General features: G+C 48.5%; 2 protein-coding genes across 2 annotated transcripts in view; one reads left to right on the top strand and one right to left on the bottom strand.

The window, feature by feature from the left end:
• Positions 1–21,555, bottom strand: part of ppp2r3a (protein phosphatase 2, regulatory subunit B'', alpha) — a 54,501-nt gene extending 32,946 nt beyond the window's left edge. The window contains exon 1 of the mRNA XM_062468745.1: positions 21,385–21,555. The gene's annotated coding sequence lies outside the window, so the exon portion shown is untranslated. The remainder of the gene's footprint in view (positions 1–21,384) is intronic.
• slc35g2a (solute carrier family 35 member G2a) overlaps positions 1–25,136 on the top strand; it is a 157,989-nt gene that overhangs the window by 68,302 nt on the left and 64,551 nt on the right. The window lies entirely within an intron of this gene.

Below are 25,136 nucleotides of genomic sequence, written 5' to 3'. Positions count from 1 at the left end.
GCACATACCAAAATCCCGAAAGAGGTCAAATGCAGATACACACACACACACCACTTCTTCCAAAAAACAAGGTCCATCGACCAGAGCAGCAAATGAATGGGATTGAGGGAAGGGAAGACCTCCATGTGCTATCGTGCTGGGTACATTCAAGCCTTTGTCATAAAAAACACTTCACACAGAGCCACTGAAAATACACACGCATACACACACCACATAAAGACAGCACACAGACACACACACACAATTTACTAAACCACCAGCATATTACTAAAAGGATTTATTGGCTGTGTAAGAAGTATTGGAACACTTCAACCATCTCAGAAGCACAATCTCTATCTCCACCTCCCTCTTTCCCTTCTCGCTTGCCCTCTTTCCATCTCCCTCCTTCCCTTCCCTCCTTCTCAATCCAACTATATGTGGTTTTTATGGCAGGGAACACATTCCATAGAACAGAATCTCTCTCTCTCTCTTGCTTTCTCTCTCTCACACACACACACTCACTAACCTCACTTCAAACCACATACACATACCACAGCATTGTACTGAACACAAACACTTCCTACATAAACAGAACACACATACACAAATTGCAAATGGTACAGGAAGGGGGTAAAACAGAAGGTTTACCATGTAGGAAGGTGGATGGGGGAGAACGGAGAGGAGCTAGGAGGGGAGGGGAGGGAGGGAGGGAGGGAGGGAGGGTAGGAGGAGGGGTCTGCACACGGAGGGAGGTGGGGGGGAGGTCAAGGCACCTGGAAAAACAACCAGCAAGGAGGTATACGGAAAAAACATGTGTTCAGTCACACACACACACACACACACACACTCACGTGACTTTTTGCTCTTGGGGTCTCCCCAGCCATAGTGCTGTCTCTTCAACAGGAAATGCCATTGCCTCACACACACATGCATACACACACACCTACACATCCTCTTAAGTCTTAAGTCTACCCAACGGCTGTGTGTGTGTGTGTGTGTTTGTGTGTGTACAGATGTTTCCCTTAGTGACACTGAACACATCAACATACTCCAGTGATGTTTATAAGACCAGATTGCTCCCAATAGGGCTCTCAGCGAACACCTCACACACACACAGCTGGATTGGACTATTCCCTCTTTTAATTCTCTCTCTCTCTCCCCCTCTCTCCCCCCCTCTCTCCCTCTCCCCCTCACTTCTCTTAACTCCATCTATCTCGGTCTCTCTCTGTCTCTCTCTGTCTCTCTCTGTCTCTCTCTGTCTCTCTCTGTCTCTCTCGGTCTCTCTCGGTCTCTCTCGGTCTCTCTCGGTCTCTCTCGGTCTCTCTCGGTCTCTCTCGGTCTCTCTCAGTCTCTCTCTGTCTCTCTCGGTCTCTCTCGGTCTCTCTCTGTCTCTCTCTGTCTCTCTCTGTCTCTCTCGGTCTCTCTCGGTCTCTCTCTGTCTCTCTCTGTCTCTCTCGGTCTCTCTCAGTCTCTCTCTGTCTCTCTCGGTCTCTCTCTGTCTCCCTCTGTGTGTGTGTGTGACCCAGGCTGACATTAGAAGGCTTCTTCCTGAAAGAACAAGACCAGCACAACAACATCTCAGTGAGGACAGGTCTGTACTGGCCCGCACTGGTCCTCACTGAAACACACATACACATACTCACACGCACACGCAAGCATACACGCATGCACGTACATGCACATACAAACACACACACGCAAGCACACACACGGAGACACGCAGTTGCATCCACACAAAGACACATATAAAAATACAGAAACACCCTCCAGGGTTGTTCTGGGAGTAGTAGGAAGCACAAAAGCTTTTGAAAGTAGGGATTACTGGAGCTCAAATGTTGCCTCTTTCTGACACACCTTCAACCTTAACACAGACAGAAACACAGACACACACTAAGGCACTAAGGTAAACATTATTAATAACAGCTCCTCTGCTCACAAACCTGTGAGCAGAGGAGAGATCCCAAGCCTGAGATCCCAAAGCCTGTTGCTTTATTTAACATGACTGCAAATGGAGCTCTCTCTTTCTCTTTCACTTTTCTTCCTTGCAGTCATTTAACCCTTATAGTCTCTCCCTCTCACTCTGTCTCCCTCCCTCTCTCTCTTTTTCCCCTCACTCGTTCTCTCCCTCAACCTCCCTCCCTCGTTCCCTCTCTCTGCCTGTCTTCCTTCCTCCCACGCTGCTCTGGCTGTATGACGACCTCTCTGCTAACTCAATTATTCACACAAATGTCGAAATACACACACATAAAAAAAACAAACACACAAGCACAAAAACAAACACACACACACAGGCTTCAGGTCACTGAGCACAGTTCTACACACAGCTGCAGAATCAATGCCCTCCCCTCCCCTACCTCCCATCTCATCCCCTGTCTTCATCCCTCCCTGTCTAATCCCCTCTCTTCCTCTTCCCCTCTCTACCTCCTCCCTTCCCCATTCCTCACTCCCCCTCCATACCTACGAGTGCTGTCTGTCTGTCTGTCTGTCTGTCTGTCTGTGTCTGTCTGTCAGTCCATTCGTCTGTCTATCCTTCTACCTTCCAGTCTGTGTGCGTGTCTGTTTGCAGATATGAAGGATACCATGTGGAGAGTTAAAACAGTCAACAGACATGTGGAGAGATTGAGATCCCAGCCTACCAAGGACAGATGCACATACAAATATGAGAGGGGGGTGGGGTGTGGTGGGGGGTGGGGGGGGGCACAGAAAAACAGAGGGTAGCTACTTAGGTTTTGTCCCAGTAGTAATTACCAGCTGATTGCTAGAACTCTGCTGTCCCTAGCCACAGTCATTTCCTTCACACACACACGCATACATACACACACCCGCATACATACAGGGGACAGCAGACATATTACCCAAAGTCTCCAGAGAGCTTTAACCCCTACAATGATGAAATAATGTAGCCATAGACTGATTATGAGTGTGGTGTATGTGTGTGTGTGTTTGTTTCTCCACTGTCTCCAGGGTACAGTGATTTGTAGTCATGTCTGTCTGGGTCTCATCCAGGAGGTTAGGCTTGGCAGTCACAACGAGAGAACCCCAACTGCATGCCAGATACACACACACACACACAGCTGTTTGTGATGTAACCATGTCCATCCTTTTGATAGAAGACAGACGCTATAAAAGCATTGCTTCTTTCTGTCTATTTTTCTTTATCTCTCCCCTTAACTCATAAGTCTTATGGTCCGTCTCTCTGTCTCTCTGTCTCTCCTTCTTCCATCCTATATGCTCTTCTCAGGCTGGTACTGAGAGAGTCCACTTTTCCACAAACAGGACTGTTTTAACAGATCATTAGTCACAAAACAGCCCATTAGTCACAATAATAACAGTCCAGGATTTCCAGGTTAGGAACACACACATACATAGTCAATCCTCTATACTGGGGGGCAGTTTTAACAGAAGCCATGTTTGAAGTTATTCTGGGTGAGAGAAATAGTGACTCATGTCTTTACTTATCTGTACTAACGCTTCCTGTTAAAGAACACAAACACACACACACACACACAGCCTTCCTTCCGTTGCAGAGGGCAAACAAACAGAGTGTAAATTCAAAATTCCACTGAAGGATAATAAAGAGGATGATGAGAACTGGCATCTAGTACACAACAACCATCCTGCAAGCTCTTGATAGACATACATACACACACACACCTTTATATCCAAACAAACAGCAGCATATTCTCCTCCATTGGTTTCTCAGGGGTAAAGTCCTGTGTAAATGACGTCATGTTTATGGATTTGTAATTTTTTTATACTACCCCACAGATATGCATAGTCACAAACATACACACAAACATACACACAAAACATGCACATCAACACATACACACAAAACGTACACACCAACACACGTGCACACAAGCAAGAAAAACACACACACACAAAAACTATACACACTAAGAAACACACATTAAGAACACACACAGAGATAACATGATGAGTTGAGACAAGTGACCTGGATAGAGGAGTTCAGTGCTGGAGATACACTGCATGACCATTCTTCAGAAACACAACCACTACCAAACATGACCTTTATCTCAACACAAAACACAACCTCAATCCAATGCAACCAGTATCCTAAACAACGTCACTTCAACTCAATATGACACAACACCTCAACACAAACTCAACCCCAACTGAACCAAACCGGTATCCAACACTACCTCAAACTCACAAACCCAACACAAACATCTACAGTACATGGTTCTGGAACAACAACTTAGATCTGGAGGTTCAGCTCAACTGGTACGAGTCAACAGCAGAACCAGACTATCATGCACTTCAACCAGTTGAAGCTTAGATACAGATATACACCATAGAACATAGCTTCCACACACAGTATTACAACACACATACATACTTACACACCCACATATACACTCACACACATTCTGGTATGTGTTTATAATGGAGGAAAGAGTAGAACTCTCCAGAAATGAACAGAAAGCCTTTTAAGAGCATGTTCACATGGGGGGCCTAAACTTACCTAACAGTGTGTGTGCGTGCATATGTGTGCATGTGTGTGTGTGACGGCTGCTGTCCCTGTCCATCAGAAGGTCATATGAGGAGCAGATTAGGGTTTCTAACCGCAAACCCCCCGTCGCCACGGCCCATCGTCACGGAGACAGAGAGGCGGGAACAGGGGGAGTCATCGTGTTCTGCCTCATGGCTGACTCACTCCTCCTGTCACCCCCCCACCCCCCACCACCACCACCTCTTTTCTCACCCCCTCCTCTCTACCCCCCTCACCCCCACTCCCTATCCCCCTCAACCCCTCCTCTGTACTGCCCTCACCCCTATCCTCCTCCTCTCTAACCCCTCACCCCTCCTCTATAGCCCACTCACCCTCTCCTCTCTACCCCACTTACCTCTCCTCCCTGACCCCCTCCATCATTACCTCTTCTCCTTCCACCCCTCTCCCTCCTAATTTCCCCCCTTCTCCCTGTCCAATGGTGGTTCCCCTCAGTTCCCCTCAGAACAGACTCACACACACACACAGAAACACGCACACTGTTAGCTACACGTTCCTGGAGAGGTATGAAATAGTCCTATTCAGTCTGTAATAGTTCCTGTCCTAAATGCGTACAGCAGAGAACTGAGGGAGGAGGGGAGAGAGGCAGGACTGTGAGGGGTGAGGGGAGGGAGGAGAGGTTGAGGGAGAGGTGAGGGGAGTCCTATTTTACAGTCTTGTTCGTATGCAAGGTCATAAATACTCCCTAAGGGCCTTAAAGTGACAGAAACCCCTACCAGCACACTGGGACCATGTCCTGTACTGGCCTTGGGACTCTGAGTTAGAGTACATAGCGTACATACATACACCTACACACACACACACACACACACACATCTACACACATACACCTACACACACACACACTGTATACATATACACACATACACCTACACACACATACATACCATACACACACAGTCTGTGCATATATACTGTAGCAAACCAGGGGAAACCGACCAGTCAATCCGGCACAGAGGCCTGGTCCATAGGCTTAGATTAGGGGAGGTGATAGAGGGAGTCTATCTGCCTGTTCAAGTGCTGCAGCCACTTGGCACATGGTACTGGTCACACCTGCAGCCCATCAGGTAGCCAGGGGAGGTATGTAGGGAGCCAGCCTGTCAGGTGACCAGGGGAGGGCATGTAGGGAGCCAGCCCATCAGGTGACCAGGGGAGGGCATGTAGGGAGCCAGCCTGTCAGGTGACCAGGGGAGGGCATGTAGGGAGCCAGCCCATCAGGTGACCAGGGGAGGGCATGTAGGGAGCCAGCCCATCAGGTGACCAGGGGAGGGCATGTAGGGAGCCAGCCCATCAGGTGACCAGGGGAGGGCATGTAGGGAGCCAGCCCATCAGGTGACCAGGGGAGGGCATGTAGGGAGCCAGCCCATCAGGTGACCAGGGGAGGGCATGTAGGGAGCCAGCCCATCAGGTCACCAGGGGAGGGCATGTAGGAAGCCAGCCCATCAGGTCACCAGGGGAGGGCATGTAGGAAGCCAGCCTGTCAGGTGACCAGGGAAGGGCATGTAGGGAGCCAGCCTGTCAGGTGACCAGGGAAGGGCATGTAGGGAGCCAGCCTGTCAGGTGACCAGGGGAGGGCATGTAGGAAGCCAGCCCATCAGGTCACCAGGGGAGGGCATGTAGGAAGCCAGCCCATCAGGTCACCAGGGGAGGTATGTAGGGAGCCAGCCTGTCAGGTGACCAGGGAAGGGCATGTAGGGAGCCAGCCTGTCAGGTGACCAGGGGAGGGCATGTAGGGAGCCAGCCCATCAGGTCACCAGGGGAGGGCATGTAGGGAGCCAGCCTGTCAGGTGACCAGGGGAGGGCATGTAGGGAGCCAGCCTGTCAGGTGACCAGGGGAGGGCATGTAGGGAGCCAGCCCATCAGGTGACCAGGGGAGGGCATGTAGGGAGCCAGCCCATCAGGTCACCAGGGGAGGGCATGTAGGGAGCCAGCCTGTCAGGTGACCAGGGGAGGGCATGTAGGGAGCCAGCCTGTCAGGTGACCAGGGGAGGGCATGTAGGGAGCCAGCCCATCAGGTGACCAGGGGAGGGCATGTAGGGAGCCAGCCCATCAGGTCACCAGGGGAGGGCATGTAGGGAGCCAGCCTGTCAGGTGACCAGGGGAGGGCATGTAGGGAGCCAGCCTGTCAGGTGACCAGGGGAGGGCATGTAGGGAGCCAGCCCATCAGGTGACCAGGGGAGGGCATGTAGGGAGCCAGCCCATCAGGTCACCAGGGGAGGGCATGTAGGGAGCCAGCCTGTCAGGTGACCAGGGGAGGGCATGTAGGGAGCCAGCCTGTCAGGTGACCAGGGGAGGGCATGTAGGGAGCCAGCCCATCAGGTGACCAGGGGAGGGCATGTAGGGAGCCAGCCCATCAGGTCACCAGGGGAGGGCATGTAGGGAGCCAGCCTGTCAGGTGACCAGGGGAGGGCATGTAGGGAGCCAGCCTGTCAGGTGACCAGGGGAGGGCATGTAGGGAGCCAGCCCATCAGGTGACCAGGGGAGGGCATGTAGGGAGCCAGCCCATCAGGTCACCAGGGGAGGGCATGTAGGGAGCCAGCCTGTCAGGTGACCAGGGGAGGGCATGTAGGGAGCCAGCCTGTCAGGTGACCAGGGGAGGGCATGTAGGGAGCCAGCCTGTCAGGTCACCAGGGGAGGGCATGTAGGGAGCCAGCCTGTCAGGTGACCAGGGGAGGGCATGTAGGGAGCCAGCCCATCAGGTCACCAGGGGAGGGCATGTAGGGAGCCAGCCTGTCAGGTGACCAGGGGAGGGCATGTAGGGAGCCAGCCTGTCAGGTGACCAGGGGAGGGCATGTAGGGAGCCAGCCTGTCAGGTGACCAGGGGAGGGCATGTAGGGAGCCAGCCTGTCAGGTGACCAGGGGAGGGCATGTAGGGAGCCAGCCTGTCAGGTGACCAGGGGAGGGCATGTAGGGAGCCAGCCTGTCAGGTGACCAGGGGAGGGCATGTAGGGAGCCAGCCTGTCAGGTGACCAGGGGAGGGCATGTAGGGAGCCAGCCTGTCAGGTGACCAGGGGAGGGCATGTAGGGAGCCAGCCCATCAGGTGACCAGGGGAGGGCATGTAGGGAGCCAGCCTGTCAGGTGACCAGGGGAGGGCATGTAGGGAGCCAGCCTGTCAGGTGACCAGGGGAGGGCATGTAGGGAGCCAGCCTGTCAGGTGACCAGGGGAGGGCATGTAGGGAGCCAGCCTGTCAGGTGACCAGGGGAGGGCATGTAGGGAGCCAGCCTGTCAGGTGACCAGGGGAGGGCATGTAGGTTCTCCTCCAAAAATGAAGTTCTCCTCCAAAAACGAAGTTCTCTAGAGAAGGGAGACTGCCGTTGGAATGAAAGGGAGAAAACTGGCGGAGAAAACTGGCGGAAACACGGCGAATATCGCTAATTAATTATTAATTAATTTTTGACAACGTAGTTAAGGCGGCAGGCGTGTGTTGCTAACCCTGATATAAGTACTAAAAACATAGATTACATCTATGATAAGCTAAAATAGAATAGAAATAAAATAAGAATAAAACTCCTAAATACAATATACTACACCTCTAATACACATAATGACCTATACTAACCTTATAGACCTAACTAACCTAAGACAAGACCTATAGTAAGTTAGTGCAATAGTGTAATAATGAACTGAAAGTGACAGTGTGTAAAGTGACTAGTGAGAAATGTATCAATGTCCATATCAGTGTCCATTCAGAAGCCTGATGACCCTTGGTTTTACAACTAAAAGTCTTTGAGTCTCCTATTTTATTCTGGCTTTCAAGTCCCCTGGGTTGCTGCAATACACACATACACACATACTGTACACAAATACACACACACACACACAGACAGTACACACATACAGCCACGCATGCTGTACACACATACACACACAGATAGTACACGCTTACACACACAAACACATACATGCACACACACACACTTATTGTACACACATACACACACACACAAATACATAAACACACACCGTACACATCTTCACAAATGCGTACACACTGCATGTGTGCATGTGCACACTGAACGACTGTTAAGTGTTATGTTCTGCCCCAGTGTTTAGCATCTATTTTTGGATCCATGTTTGTGCACGTGACCCTGGCAGTGCCCACGCTGGCCAATCACCAGCCCTGCCCGTCTGTGCGTAGACCGGAGTGTGTGTCCGTCTGTCCGTCTCTCTCCCTGCATCACACACACCCTTTTCCACAGAGACAGAGAAGGGTCTTGGCTTTTTATTGTCCTTCCCCTCCTTAGGGTTAGGGTTAAGATCAGAAAAACACATGGGACATTATTTTCTCTTATTTGCACATGCATGCACACACACACACACACACACACACACACACACACTGGGCAGTGTTGTGTGTAGGACTGGGGTGCTGTAGCAGAGCATGCTGGTAAAAGTCTAGACTCTCCTAATCACAACCAGTCATCCTGCTTCGACTCACTGCCAGAGAGCCGTCACACCCAAAACACACACATGCAGTGGGTCAGGCCTACACACACCAACACACACACTCTTGACTTACTTAAACTCCTTGAGTTATTGACAGAGATAAGGAGAGAGAAAGAGAGAGAAAGAGAGAGAGAAAATGTATCAGAAACCCAATGTAACAGTGTTGTAGTAATAGTATAAATAAAGTCACTAATCTAAACTAAAATACTACAAGACTATATGGGCGGCGTTCAACCCACAGAGACCAAGATACACCCACTTTAGACAGAGTAGGAATGAATGAACAAGTTCATTATGTGAACTTGTATGAAGGAATGAACATCTGATAGAAACACACACATACAAACACACCCGGTGCCTGACAGACACACTAGCCAAGTCTGGGCCACAATTAAAAACATGATCTCACGTCAGATCGTCCTGTGTAAGAGGAACATCTACTCCCTAAGGCAATACTTCTGCACTCACACACACACAATAACATACATAAACACAGTCACACACTCACATACTCTCAAAATACTACACACACACACAAACACTCAAGAGACACAGCAACACACCCTCTCAAAGACACACTCACACACACACAATACAGTACACTCACACAGTATAATACACACTGTCACACAAACAAACTTAGGAGACACACTGGCTAAAATTGTTACACACACATGCACTCAAGAGACACACTCACACACTCAACATACATAAGACACACACACTCCTTAGAATGGCTTTTGTAGTTCTGTGACCTGAGGCAAAGAACTACAAAGGCCCATTGGTCCCAGTGTGGCACAACTACAGAGACACAGCTACATAACACACACACTACAGTACACGCACACCCAGTACAGCACACACACACACACACACTCAGACCTCAGTAGAACTTTACAGTAGAATGATTCAGTTGCAACTGAAAGTGCAGCAAGTGGAAAACAGGCCTTGTTGGTATGGCCTTATCACCCTCTCTCGGCATCTCTTAGCCCCCGCCCCCCCTCACCCCGCCCCCCCCCCCCCCCCCCCCCAGCAGCCAAAGGCCAGGCTCTCTCCAGGTTCTCATTGCTTTGGTATGGTGGTATGTGATATGCTGCTGTGATGTGTCATTGGTCCTGTCGGCAGTGAGTGTATGTGTGTGCATGAATATGTATGTGCGTGTGTGTGTGCGTGTGTTTCCATATTACTGTACATGAGCTGGAAATGAATGGTGTGATTCAACATTTTCCACAGTTTCAAAGACACAGACATGCCACTCTCTCTCACACACACACATAACGCCAAGTTTCTGTGTTCCACATCTGTCTCGTGTTCCCCTGACACACTCCACATCTAGCATCAGGCTTCTCAATCACACACACACACAGCCACAAAAGCATGTGCGCACACAAACACACACACACATTCCCTGACTCTACCAAGGGTAATATGTCAAACTGCTGTACCAGCAAAGCTATTAGCTACGTGCTCCAAGTCAAGCCTTTGAAGTTCCCAATCTCTCGTCTCCTCTGGGATTGGCTGCAATCCTGTCTGCGTCAGCCCCCTCTAAGCCAATCCTCTGACCAGATACCGGCCTTCATCACCCCCTCAAAGTCATTAAGGACAAATTAGTCACATAATCTACTGAGAAATAGAATGGGTTTATGGAAGTAAGGCTTGCCATTCCTTTCTCCGTCTCTGTTCTGCTATCGTTTCTCTCCCTCTCTCTCTCTCCGTCTCTGGTCTAGCCACACCAACAGCTCTTTCTCACAGCTTTGAAGCTCGAGATTTATGCTTAAAGCATCAGACATTCGGATTAAGTATAAGACAGAGAGAGAGAGAGAGAGAGAGAGAGAGAGAGAGAGAGAGAGAGAGAGAGAGAGAGAGAGAGAGAGAGAGAGAGAGAGAGAGAGAGAGAGAAAGAGAGAGAGAGAGATATGAGAAAAGAGATTCGAGCTTTAAGGTTGATTGACAGACGTGTTGTCAGTGAGCGCATACAGCAACACCAAGAACACACACACACCCTGCAGCATCACACGCATGAAACGTGAATCCTGTCTGACTGGGAAATCCTGAGTGAAATGTGACTGAATCAAAGAAGTGAAAGTCACTTAATGACAGGGCTGTATGGAGGGCTAGTGTGTGTATGCTTCAGTATAAAAAATATTGCACTGTGAGTATGGTAAAGTGTGTGTGCGCCTGTGTGGTGCAGCGCGTGGGAGCATGTTCTAGCGTGTGTGATTGTGGTATGGAGTGTGTGAGTGCTTTACAGAGAATTTGAGCATGGTATAGAGTGTATGTGAGCGTGCGGCACAAGGTGTGTTTGTCCAGTTGTGTGCGTGTGTGTGTGAGGTATCTAGATGCTAACATCCTAGAGATAGAGCCTATATATATATATATACTGTGTGATGTCCCTGCTGTGTTAGCATTGCCTGCATTCTCCTGAGTCACGCTAGAGCTAGGATACATAGGAGACCCACGCACGCACGCATGGAAGCACATACACATGCACGTACCTACAAACACACACACACTGTGACGCTGATGACAGACGATGCCATGTTGATGGAGAGGGAGATGAAGTGAAGAGAGGCGAAAGAGGGAAGATGGGGAGGATGGATGATGAGGGGGGTAAAAGGGAAGGGAGAGAGGAGAGGAGGGGAGAAGGGGCAGGAGGGTGGAGGAGAGAAGGGGGAGGAGAGCAGAGGGGAGAAGGGGGAGGAGAGCCGAGGGGAGAAGGGGGAGGGGGAGGGGGAGGAGAGAAGGGGGAGGAGAGCAGAGGGGAGAAGGGGGGGAGGGGGGAGGAGAGAAGGGGGAGGAGAGCAGAGGGGAGAAGGGGGAGGAGGGTGGAGGAGAGCAAAGGGGAGAAGGGGGAGGAGGGGGGAGGAGAGAGGAGAGAAGGGGGAGGAGAGCAAAGGGGAGAAGGGGGAGGAGAGCAGAGGAGAGAAGGGGGAGGAGAGCAGGGGGGAGAAGGGGGAGGAGAGCAGAGGGGAGAAGGGGGAGGAGTGCTACACAGCTCTCTGGGGTGAGTTTCTTGGCTCTAGTCCACATCGAAACTATGGTCAGTGTGTCTGTGTATATTCAAATGTCTACTCAAGTGTAAATGTGTTTGGGTTTGTGTCTTTGTGGTGTGTGTTGTTTGTTATTTGTCTTGGCTTGAGACATCTTGAAGTTTGTTTATCAACCACAATAGAGGCCAGAAGCCCTGATGAGCAGAACTTTGGTTCCCATGAGCCACTAGACCAGGGTCAAGGTCAGAGGTCAAAATCCTCCACTAACCCTCCCCTGCTTTCCTTTTTCCTGTCTCTCTACTTTCACCCTGCTCTCCTCTCCTGTCTCCCTCTACTCTCACTCTACCCTCCCCTCCTCTCCTGTGTCTCTATACTAAGAGGGAGGAAAGATAAACAGCCAGGTGCAGCTTCTCTGTGTCATTGTCCTAGGTTCTTCAGGTACATAGCAGGAGACTCACGTCACATCAAACTAGTCACCCAGAGCACACACACACAGGACAAATGGATGGACAGTTCCGATGAAAGAAGACCTGACTGATGCTTCTGTTGGATCTAGGACCGGCTTGCCTGGGGGGGGTCTCACCGCAGAGCTAAGATAATGGAGACAGCCAACAGGAGAGGGGAGGAGAGAGGGGAGGGGGGTTAGACAGGAGAGAGGAGGAGAGAGGGGTTAGACAGGAGAGAGGGGAGGGGGCTTAGACTGGAGAAGGGGGGTTAGACAGGAGAGAGGAGGAGAGAGGGGAGGGGGGTTAGACAGGAGAGAGGAGGAGAGACGGGGGGTAAACATGAGAGGACAGTAGAGAGGGGACGGGAGGGAGGGTGGGTGGGCTTGGGCTACACAGGAAGGACAGGATCCAGCAGAGGTCTAACCTGTGCCCTACCTTCCTCCACTGAGATGTACTGAGCTCTGCTCCAAGATGCTCCTGCAAGCCCTCCTCAAACACTGAGGACACAGAGAGAGACAAATGAGGAAGAGGAGGAGGAGAGAGGGAGAGAGAAAGACATAAGGAATGAGAGGGATGGAGGGAGGGAGGGACGGTAAGTGAGTGAAAGAGAGAGAGCGTGAGTGAGAGGGAATGAGTGAGAGAGGTAGACATCTGTCTCGTGAGAGTGAGTGAGTGAGAGAGGGGAGAAACAGAGAGGGAGAGCAAGAGAGAGAGGGGGGGTAGTAACTGACCAGCAGTTAGATCATCTCCATCTCTCCCACTCTCTCTTTGTGAATCGAGCTGCTATCATAAGTGTAGCCATGGAAACTGCCTAAACTTAACCTGAGCCTCCATAGAAAGAGTATTTGTATGAAGCAACGTTTGTCCTGCAAACAGACACACACATTCAGTCCTACACACACACACACACGGTCCTACACATGGTCAGGTAAAAAAATATTTGGACATTAACATAATTTATCATTTTGGCTCTGTACACCACCATGCAACGATGCACTTTAAGTGCAGACTTTCAGCTTTAATTTGAGGGTATTTACATCTAAATCAGGTGAACGGTGTAGGAATTACAACACATTTTATATGTGCCCCCCCTTTTTAAGGGACCAAAAGTTATTGGATAAACTAACATAATCATAAATCTAATTGTCACTTTTAATACTTGACAGTCTGAAGTCTGGAACCCATAGACATCACCAGATGCTGGGTTGCGTCCCTGGTGATGCTCTGCCAGGCCTCTACTGCAACCGTCTTCACTTCCTGCTTGTTCTTGGCGAATTTTCCCTTCAGTCTTGTCTTCAGCAAGGGAAATGCATGCTCAATTAGATTCAGGTCAGGTGATTTGACTTGGCCATTGCAGAACATTCCACTTCTTTGCCTTAAAGGTCCCATGACATGAAAATGTCACTTTAAGAGGTTATTTAACATTAATATGAGTTCCCCTAACCTACCTTTGGTCCCCCAGTGGCTAGAAATGTTGATAGGTGTAAACCAAGCGCTGGGTATTCTTCTCCGCCTTTGAGAAAATGAAAGCTGAAACGCTTGGTTTTGAAAATGCCGGTTTTATGATGTCATAAGGGCGAAGGTTACCTCCCTTTTCTCTGCTTTGCCCGCCCAGAGAATCTGGCACACCCATGAGAAACTGAGCTACTACGACCGTGCGAGTGCGATATCGAGGGACATCATGGCTTGCAAACAAACAAAGTACACGGAAAGTTGCTCAGTGTTTGGATGTATAAATGAAAACCAACATTGTTTTTTAGTTCCTTCATCTGAGCATCTGAAGACCCAGTGTCTCAATTTTATTTTCTCTGGAAATGCGCCGACACAACTTCCCAAAGTTTTGTATGTCTGCGCCAAACATTTCAGCCACGACTGTTTCCTCAACTTGGGCCAATACAAAGCTGGCCTTGCTGACCGTCTGAAATTACATTCTGGATCAGTACCAACTCTCCTTGGTTCAGCTACAAACCTTGGACAAATAAGTAAACTAACGCTATATCATTTTGTTGCTTTACTGTATACGGTTATGGTTACCTAGCTTGCTACCCTTAGAATGTGGCTGTAACATTAGCTCTGCACCTAACAGCTCAGTTACTGTCGCTCATGTAAAGGTAGATAGCATCAAGTATGTGTGTGAATACACACTGTAACGCGAGTGTTGTACATTTTTGTTATTTGTATAACCATTCTGCTGTTGGTTTTATGGCGCGCGCGATATCTGCCTTTCCCCTCATTGAAACGACTATGAGTCTGAACCTCTGCAAACCAGGGTGATCAGATGAGAATGGGCAAACTCTAATCTGGTCTTCCTGTTTTTGAGGCTCACCATTGGTTTACATCTTGTGGTGAACCCTCTGTATTTATTCCGGTGAAGTCTTCTCTTGATTGTTGACTTTGACACAGATACGCCTACCTCCTGGAGAGTGTTCTTGATCTGGCCAACTGTTGGGGTTTTTCTTCACCAGGGAAATAATTCTTCTGTCATCCACCACAGTTGTTTTCCGTGTTCTTCTGGGTCTTTTGGTGTGGCTGAGCTCACCAGTGCGTTCTTTTGTTTTAAGAAAGTACCTAACAGTTGATTTGGCCACACCTAATGTTTCTGCTATCTCTCTGATGGGTTTGTTTAGATATTCAGCCTAATGATGGCTTGCTTCATTGATAGTGACAGCTCTTTGGCCTTCATATTGAGATTTGACAGCAACAGATTCCAAACACAAATACCACACTTGAAATGAACTGTAGACCTTTTATCTGCTCCTTGTAAATTTAATAACGAGGGAATAACACACACCTGACCATGGAACAGCTGAGCAGCCAATTGTCCAATTACTTTTGGTCTAGGGGGGGCACATATAACATTTGTTGTAATTCCTACACCGTTGACCTGATTTGGATAAAATCAGATGATTTTTGTTCACAAATTTAAATACCCTCAAATTAAAGCTGAAAGTCTGCACTTAAAGGACATCTAGGATTATTTAATTTCAAATCCATTGTGGTAATGTACAGAGCCAAAATGAAAATTGTGTCAATGTCCAAATATTTATGGAACTGACTGTACACACACACACACAGTCCTACACTCACACACATACATATAGTCCTCCAGACACACACACACAGTCCTACACACACACACACACATCCAGTCCTCCACACACACACACACATATAGTCCTCCACACACAAACACAACGTTTTACACACACACATACATACAGTCCTGCACACAGTCCTACCCACACACACACATACAGCCCTACACACACACATACAGTCCTACATACACACATATACAGTCCTACACACACACACACATATATATACACACCAACCTGCACAAACACACAAACAGATTTGACACAAATGACATTCAAATGTGGATGTGTGACAGGCTTCTGGTTTAGGGAAGAATGTCCTTCATGCAACCAGCCCTTTTAGCATTGTACTCATGCATGTTGCACAACACACACACCAGAGAGTTGAGGTTGGACACTCTAGCCATGACTGTGGTGTGTGGGGATCTGGTCAAGATCCAGACCTCTACAGCCTCCCGCCAGCCAGTCTGACCACCTCAGCTCCTGCCTGTGTGTATGTGTGTGTGTGTGCACGTGTGTGTGTGTGTGTGTGGGGGGGGGGGGGTGCACGTGTGTGTGAGTGTATGCATGTGTGCTTGTGTGTGTGGGAGTCCACGTGTGTGCCTGTGTGTGTGCGTGTGTGAACATGTGTGTTAAAACAATGTTATGATTCTCAAGGACTATGTTTACTGACCAAAATAAAGAGAATTTTCCCTTTTCCACTCCCAAATAATCTCTCACCCTCGTTTCTCTCTATCGCTCCCTCTCTCTCCTCCCCTTTTCCCCTCTCGCTCCCTCTCGTTCCATCGCAAACCCTCTTTCTCCCTCTCTCTCTCTCCTTTATCTCTGCGCCTCCTTCCCCCCCCCCCCTCCCTCCCCCTCCTCATACATACAGCACCCCAAGGGTCTAATCAGATTTATGACCGCTGCTTACCCTCTCTCTGGGGGGAGGGGGGGGACTAACAGGATAGTTCCCACTGGAGGGGGGGGGGGGGGAGGAGGAGAGGAAGAGAGTAACAATGAGTGAAGCCAAAAGAATTGGGGAGGACAAGAGAGAGAGAGAGTAAGGAGGAGACATGGGAGGCCGAGATGGAAGACAGGGGTGGAATGCAGGTCGTTTTTTCCTGCAGGAGTACCTGTCCTCCCATCTCCCCAGTCCCACCTCTCCCTCCCCCCTACTCTCCCCCTCCCTGCTCACTCTCCCAGCTCTCTTTCTACCCCTCTCCCTCCCTCCTTCCCCATATGCTAACCTACTTAGCCTGGCTAGCTCGGCTGACCATGCTGGCAAATACAAAAACAGAGTGGTCGCACACCCTCTCTTTACATTTCTCTCCATCTCTCTCTCACCATCTCCCTCGCTCTCTTTTGCTCCATCTCATTCTCTCTCCGACCCGTCTTCCATCTCTCTTTAACTCTCTTTTCCTCCCTCTCAGTCTCCTAAAGATCTCCATGATATCAGACCACTGTTGAATCTCCCTCAGTAGATTCCACAGCTCTACTCTACTGTACTCACCCTCTGCTCTACTCCTCCAGTACGGCCATGGAGAAGGCAGAGCAGAAGAAAAGAGCAGCAATAAAACATTTTTAGACTGCCGACTTTGTCCCCATTCATGAGCCTGCGCCAGCAGGAACCACACAAGGGTCTGTTCTCTCTCTCAGTCTCTCTCTGTCTCACTCTGTGTCTCTCTATGTCTCTGTCTCTCTCTCTCTTTATCTCTCTCTCTCTCTCTTTCAATTAACTGGTTACATTTTTCCAGATATTGATCTCTTATACTTTTATACTTTTATACCTACTTTTTATAATATCTTTATTGATTTTTAACACACTGTTAACATTTTGACAATTGAGGTACACGTATGTACCAGCATGACACAGATATAACATATTAATAATAAAAAGACAAACAGTTTAACAAAAAATAAGAAAATAAGGGAGAAAAAATCAAACAAAAATACACAGAAGCTTCTCGCAAGATTCTACAAGTTTTCAAACACCTTCTCCATTAAGTGTCATCCCGTCAGCTCCACCATGCTCAAGGAATGAAAAGAATGGATTCCATATTTCCTCAAATTTCCCGTATTTACCTCTCACAATATAAGTAATTTTTTCCATTGACCAATTTTCCATAGAATTTTTTTTCATAGCCATTTCTTTCATCCAACTACCTACTCTAGGTGCTTGGACGTTCTTCCAATGTAGGGCAATTAAACGTTTTGCTTGTAACAAACTCATGTCTATGAAAGAATAATCTGTACTTCTTAGTGTAACGTGACAAGGATATAAATGTAATAGGAATGATTTTGCAGATAATGGGAAACTAATAATACTTGTAACATTTAAATAGGAAATGTTTTTCTGTTTCAATTTCCCCTGATGTACAGTGCCCACAGATTCTATTTACATTTAGTCATTTAGCAGACGCTCTTATCCAGAGCGAGTTACAGTAAGTACAGGGATATTCCCCAGAGGCAAGTAGGGTGAAGTGCCTTGCCCAAGGACACGACGTTGTTTGCCTGGCGAGTAATCGAACCGGCAACCTTCTGATTACTAGCCCGATTCCCTAACCGTTCAGCCACCTGACTCCCCTCTCTCTGTCTCTCTCTGTCTCTCTCTGTCTCTCTCTCATTTTCTTTATTCTCTTCTTCCTTTTCCTCTGCCTTCTTTCTTTCTCACATCCTTGGCAAGTCCCACTGGAGGAATGCCTGGTTCTGAGTGCGGTGTGTGTGAGAGTGTGCACGTGTGTGTGTGAGTGTGTGTGTGTGTGTATGTGTGTACGTGTACATGTCTGGACAAAGAAATCCAGTGTGGCCAACAGGACACAATCAACCACTCAACGGATAGCTATTAACTCATTGCGCACACACACGCACACACACACACACACATTCCAGAGTTTGCAGTGACATTCAGAAGTCTGGCCAATCACGGCTCTGTCACAGTTACAATGAGGCTAGTCAATGAGCTGTAGCTAAAGATCCTGGGATACCTTACTCTTTATCGTGACTTCAGTAATCCGTCCTTCCCTTTTTCTCTCTCTCTCACACCAATCCCCCCTTCCCCCACCCCTCTCTGTCACTTTCACACCTCCCCTTCCCCTCTCACTCTTTCCCAGCAGTAAATCGTAACAGTTTGGGAGCAATCCCCTCCTCATCTCCTTCTCTTCCCCTTTGTCTCCTTCTTTCCTCATTTCCTTACAAACTGTTCTGACCAGACACCGCAGAGCAGTCGCAGAAGCAGCCAAACCCCCAGATATGAGGAAGCACTGTTAGACTGTTGAGACCCAGCCCAGCTCAACCCTTAGCTCCAACGCTCCTCTTCACTTGTAAAGTCTTTCTTTATAGCATGGGTACTATTACTAGTGGTGACCACCCACAGAGGCATACACACACACACACACACAGGTTCGTGAAGTGTAAATAACTGTGATATAATAGTAGTTTGAAAGCAGGGTTAGGGGACAATAGTGCCTTCTGTATGTGTGTAAGCGTGCATGAATCCCAATGCATCCTCAACACAGCTACACAGACATGTTGCTACATGTACGTATATAGACCCTACTGAGAGTGAGGGAGAAACACAATTATAATTCTTATTAGGCTGCCATTAGTAACCTCTCAGGTGCGCGCACACACACACACACACACACACGCACACGTTCCCAGGATGTCTCAGAGAAGAACTAAACAACTAGAAGGATCTGTCCTGACTTGACCCAAGGGTGTGTGTCCAGCAATCTCACAAGCAATCTCACACTGGTACGTCACACACTTCTCTCACACTGGTACGTCACACTCTATTCTCCAACTCCAGATACACAGACACACACTTCGCTAGTCTCCTAGTGCATCAGGCTCGGTCTCACACCTCATTCAGCACACACACACACCATTCCGTGAGTAGATGTCCTCCCACACCTCCCAGAGAAATGGATCAACTCCAGAAAAACACACACACACACACTTTCTCACACACATGCACTTGCGTCAAATCCCTCCCGAATTCCACCACACGCACCCTGATCGGACCAGCAAGCATCTGTGAAAAAGCACACGTTTGAAAGTGGCAGTGAGGATACTCGACAACACACACCCACGGTGCCCTTACAGCCACTTTCAGACTTGCGCTCACACGTCTGACATCTCAGACGTGTGTGTGTGTGTGTGTGTGTGTGTGTGTGTGTCAGACTGGGACAGGCTAGGTGTGCCTGTCTATATACAGTGCTAAGTCACACCCTGCATGGTGATGGAGTTGATGTAGGTGTGATGTTTAGAGGAGCTCTGTGATCACAGTTACGCACATACACACTCACACACACACACATCAGCACTGCATCTCTTTCCTAGCGTCAGTCTGTCCAGCTTAGCTCCAGTTACTGCTCAACAGGATCTCTCCTTCTCTCTCTCTCCTTCTTTCTCTCCTTCTCTCTCTCCTTCTCTCTCTCCTTCTCTCTCTCCTTCTCTCTATGTATGTCCCTGTGTGTGTCCATGTTCTTTCTGGGAGTCCTTCATTCTGTTTTCCTGCTTCTTTCTCCTTGGTCTAAATTGTCAGATACTCTTAACCAAGTCACCCTGGACAGCAGAAAGCCAAGCAGAAAAATAACTTAATCCAGATTTTTTTTTTTTACATTTTTTTTAGTTATTTAGCAGACGCTCTTATCCAGAGCAACTTACAGTAAGTACAGGGACATTCTCCCCGGGGTAAGTAGGGTGAAGTGCCTTGCCCAAGTACACAACGTCATTCGGCATAGGCGGGAATCGAACCTGTAACCTTCATATTACTAGCCCGACTCTCTAACCGCTCAGCCACCTGACTCCCTACATGTTGCTTCACGCACGGACATAAGTGTGGATGAACAATTGAAAAAGACATTTTCAGGTCAATAGAGCTGCAAGCACTATGAGTAATAGGTATTTTTATGCATAACCGGAGCGTTAAGCAGACAGAAGATCTCACTCAGTGTGTGTGTGTGTGTGTCAGGTCTATTCATGGAGAATTCCAAAGGGGAGACCCTGTGACTGACCCCCTCCCATGAGGATCTGACAGGATATCACTACAGAGACACACACACACACGAAGAGAAGCCAGGGGAACACACACACAGAAAAACATGTGCACACACATACAAAGAGACAAACATGCTCACACACATGTACCAACACTGATGCAAACACACACACACACACACAGGTGCGTCTGTCAAACATGAAGCCAGCAATACATAGAACATGCTTTTGAGCCTCCATGAAAATGCCTACAATTTCACAATCACAATCACACACACAATGCACAAACACACCTACACAACACTATTAAGCTTTTACCATATACATCACAAAGGAGTACCAGATGATATTAAGTGTGTGTGTGTGTGTACGTGCTTGCGTGTGCGTGCGTGTGTTTGCGTCCAGAGAAGGGACCTTGAAAAGAATCCTTAAAGATTGTCGTGAAATATCGATTTGGCATAGTGCCAAGAAAAGCATCAAAAGTGACAACTCGACCAGACCCAGTACGACCTTTGTCCGACCCGAACCGGCCCAGCCCTGCCCTCGGATCGGCCGCCCAATGATCTGGCACAATCAGCGCGTCCAATCTACAAACAAACTTTACCGTGCAAACCGAGGACAAATCTCGGTAAACCTATTCAGCAGGCGATGCTTTTCCCTCAACTCCTCTTCCACAACAACCAGATTCGCTATTCTAAATGAACGATCACATAGGCCTATACGCTACATAAGCGACACACTTACCACCTTAACAACACAGGCTACTGTTATTAATTCGTGTAGGTTTGGTTCTGTTTAAACTCATTCAGCGGTCTTTCGTCCACGGTGCTCACGCAGTCTTGCGAGCTGCTCAGACGGTAAACACGGCAAAAGTCTGCTTTGAGCGAAAAAGAAACACATCCATACCTTTACTCTGCGGCCTCCGTCACGACCCAGAATAAGTGTGTCTATCGCAGCCACCTACGGGGTTATACACTCTTTTCGTTACCGGGAGAAGAGAGTTTTAGATTATGTTTCGGTAAGAGAGCGCGTAAGCACCGATTCCGTGCAGCTCGAACGGTGCGGCCAGTGCTGGGGTGACAGCTCGTGGAGAGAATGAGCAGCGCTAGGCGGAGGGGAGCGGGGGGAGTACCCGTGAGCAAACCGGGGCGGGAGTTCGTCTGGAGTGACGAACACGTTCTGGCTGCAGTGAAGAATAGGCTACTACTAAGGCTCCTCAATTTATCAACGACCTGGGCAATGGATAAAGAATAATTGTATATTAATAACATTTGGTAACCAACGTTACTATATCTGCTGTTGGCTAAAACACCGCCCTGTATAGAGGTAGTGTACTTTATTCCGTTGAATTGAGAGAATAATGACCCATAATGTATCTGAAGTGAAGACATTATCAATTTCACAGCAGTGTTTCAACGTAAGCCGATAAAAACCAGCAGTGAGTCACTCTACTCTCTCTCTGTTTCTATAGAAACCAGGTAAGACTCCCCTGACTACCTACAGATCGATGTACAATCAAGTCATTAGCTTGTCCATGAGCAATAAGACTATTAATAGGCTTTCAGTGACAGTTTGGATGGCTGGTTTAGACTGTTTACTGACATGCCTCTGCTAAACTGCAGTGACCAAACTCGTCTGGACCCAGTTTGGCAAGATCATATTTTGTAGTTTCTGGTGAAAAAGGGCCTGAAGGGGGGGGGGGGGGGTGCAGATGGGGTAAGGTTACCATGCCGATAAGAGAGGCCAGGATGTGCTGATGGATGATGTACAGTGTGTGTGAATTGGAGCACTCATAAAAACACACTCTTACATACACACAAATACACACACACACACACACCTCAGATCCCTCTCTAAATCCTGTTGGAATGTGGCTCCTGTAACAACATCAACGATCACAAGGTGAATCACATGACACCCTTGTCAGGGTCTCTCCCTTGTGTATCTAGTATGTAGCCTATATGTGTGTGTGTGTGTTGACAATATCTTGGTCTTCTGGAGTAAAAATAAACACTAACGCTAAATTAGACGACCCAGTGTAACTGCAGAGAAAAAGGACCTGAGACCACTTTAACTGACTAACAAACACACACAACCACACACACATACACACAGCTACAACCAAACACACACTACAGACACGACAGACCCACTTGCACACACTCAAACAGACACAAAAGTCCAAAAGCTTCACTGTAGAAAATATTTGTGTTTGAGACCTGAAAACAAATTCTGACGGATAGCAATTTTCTTTATTAAATATCTTTCCGACTGAGTCTACTGTGGCAGCTGGCTTCACGGCATCACCTCAACACCTGCAGGGGCTCAGGTGTCTGTCTGGCATGTTACACGACATATAAGGTTCTCCTGAACCCCTCTCCTATGTGGCCAGTATGTGGGTCAAACGGCCCCATTGCCAGATTTGTTATTGGCTGTGACCAAGCCCTCTGTTCTCTGCGGCCACACCATTCATCATGTCAGAGAGGCCGACCGGGCAACCTGGCAACCTGGCCGACCTGGCAACCTGACTGGCACATCCAGACAACCCTGCCAAGGTGAGGGAGGACCTCCCAGCAGCAGTGCTGTACTGGAGGGGGGGGGGGGGGGGTAATAATGGAGGCATGAGGAGGGGGGTGAGGTTAGAAATGTAGGGATGAGGAGGGCTGGGGCTTGGGGGGGGGGGGGGTCAGGTCCCAGCTGTGGCTAACACTTACTGACAGAACTGAATATCTCTCAACACCTCAGACAAACACGCACAAACACACAAACATACACATGAGCACCCAGATACGCACACTAAGTCTTTCACTCAAGGCAGCAGCAGAAATACAACGTGACACAAGCAAGGACGACGAGGTCACACACACACACACACACACATATCTACAGGGTATAGTGCTGCAATGCTCCAATACCAGCATGCAGTGTGTGTGTGCATGTGTCAGTGTATGGATTTCCTCCCTAATTAAAGATTTTAGAGTGACTGGAAGAGTTTTATTAGAGAGAGTGTCATCATAAAGAGCTTTCTAAACTGTCTTCGACACATCCTTCTCAAAGCCCCAACTACCTAGCTAACCACTTAACCACCTACCTACCAAACTACCTACCTAATCTATCTTTCTTTCTTTCAATCTACTGTGTATCTATCCCTATTTTGCTCCCCATATTACACAGGCCTTGTGAACCATGACAACAGCTGCCTCTCGTCAGTGTCGCTATGCAACAGCTGGGGAGGGGAGACGTGTGAAACCACGTTTTAACGGCCATGGTTACGGGGGGCGGGGTAACAGAACATCAGGATCCCATTTAGGCCAGAGAGGCTCATGGGAGAGAGACAGGCGTTGGCTGGGTATGCTGGGAGGAAGTTAGAGGTCAAGCGCTGAGGGAGGAGAGAGTGTGTGTGTTTGTGCGTGTGTGTGTGTGTGCATGCATGTAGGCTGAGTGTGTGTGCATGTGCTGAGGGCATTTGCATGCGTGTGCACTCATGCGTGTGTCTGCAGTGTGTGTGTTGCATGTGGTGTATTTGAAGTGGAGAGGGAGACAGAGTCAGTCCATCAACAGTGAAGCACTGTCCCCAAGTGCTTCCAGGTCAGAGGTTAAAGCTTAGGCATGTGGCCCTCCACGCTGACGCCCATTCCAGCCCCTCTCTCTGCCAGGCTCTTTTCTTTCTAACCCTCTTTATTTCTCATCTTTTTTTCCTAGCCAGTCCTCTGGCCCTCACTTTACCAGATCAGTCAGATACAGACCATAATAAGTGGGTTTGTAAGACATGTTGCTGTGGTTACAGTGCTACTGGTGTCTAAGCATGGTAGCTATTGGACTCTGAGTTCTAACCTCTTCAGTGAGACAGAGTTACACACTCACACACACGCACACACACACACAAACAGTTACCCAAACCTCAGACTAGACAACACAAACAAACAAATACAAATAAACACACAGAGAGATACACCGATCAATAGAAAGTGTGTTCCAAAACCCATCTCTCCTCCACCAACTCCACTAATGCAAGTGTTGTTGACAATGACACTCGCACTCACCACTGTCCTCCTGTTTCAGTTGGAGAGGACAAGACAGGCTCTAGAAAGGAACCCCTCACATGCACTTCATTAACAGCAGGCTTAAAGGTCCCATGACATTAACATTTCACTTTAGGAGGTTATGTAACATTAATATGAGTTCCCCTAGCCTGCCTTTGGTCCCCCAGTGGCTAGAAATGTTTATAGGTGTAAACCAAGGCCTGGGTATTCTTCTCTGCCTTTGAGAAAATGAAGGCTCAAACGCTCGGTTTAAAAAATATTCTCCTTTTCACGAGTTCAGTAATCACACCATAGATTGAATAGATAGCTTTTATTGAAGCAGAGCTGGTAGCAGAGCCAAGCCCGATGGTGGAGGAGGCCGGTAGCAGAGCCGGGCCTGGTGTCCGGCCATGGACTCGGGGTGTGGCGGAGAGTCCTAATGGGTCACGGCCGAGCAGCAGCTCAAGCAGATCCCCTGGGAAGCCTGGATAGATGACAGGGAGAAGCAGAGAAGAAAGGGAAGGGTGGGAGGGAGGGTGACAACAACATGCTAGCACAGGGACCAGAGGAATGGAAGATACTTTATACAGAACTCTTAATTGACCAAGGGGAGTTTGGTCGCATTCTTCCGTGCTT

Source organism: Osmerus eperlanus, chromosome 9, assembly GCF_963692335.1.
Source record: "Osmerus eperlanus chromosome 9, fOsmEpe2.1, whole genome shotgun sequence".
NCBI classification, from domain to species: domain Eukaryota; kingdom Metazoa; phylum Chordata; class Actinopteri; order Osmeriformes; family Osmeridae; genus Osmerus; species Osmerus eperlanus.
The sequence above is the reverse complement of the archived record's forward strand: the minus strand, read 5'-3'. Positions and strand labels throughout refer to the sequence as shown.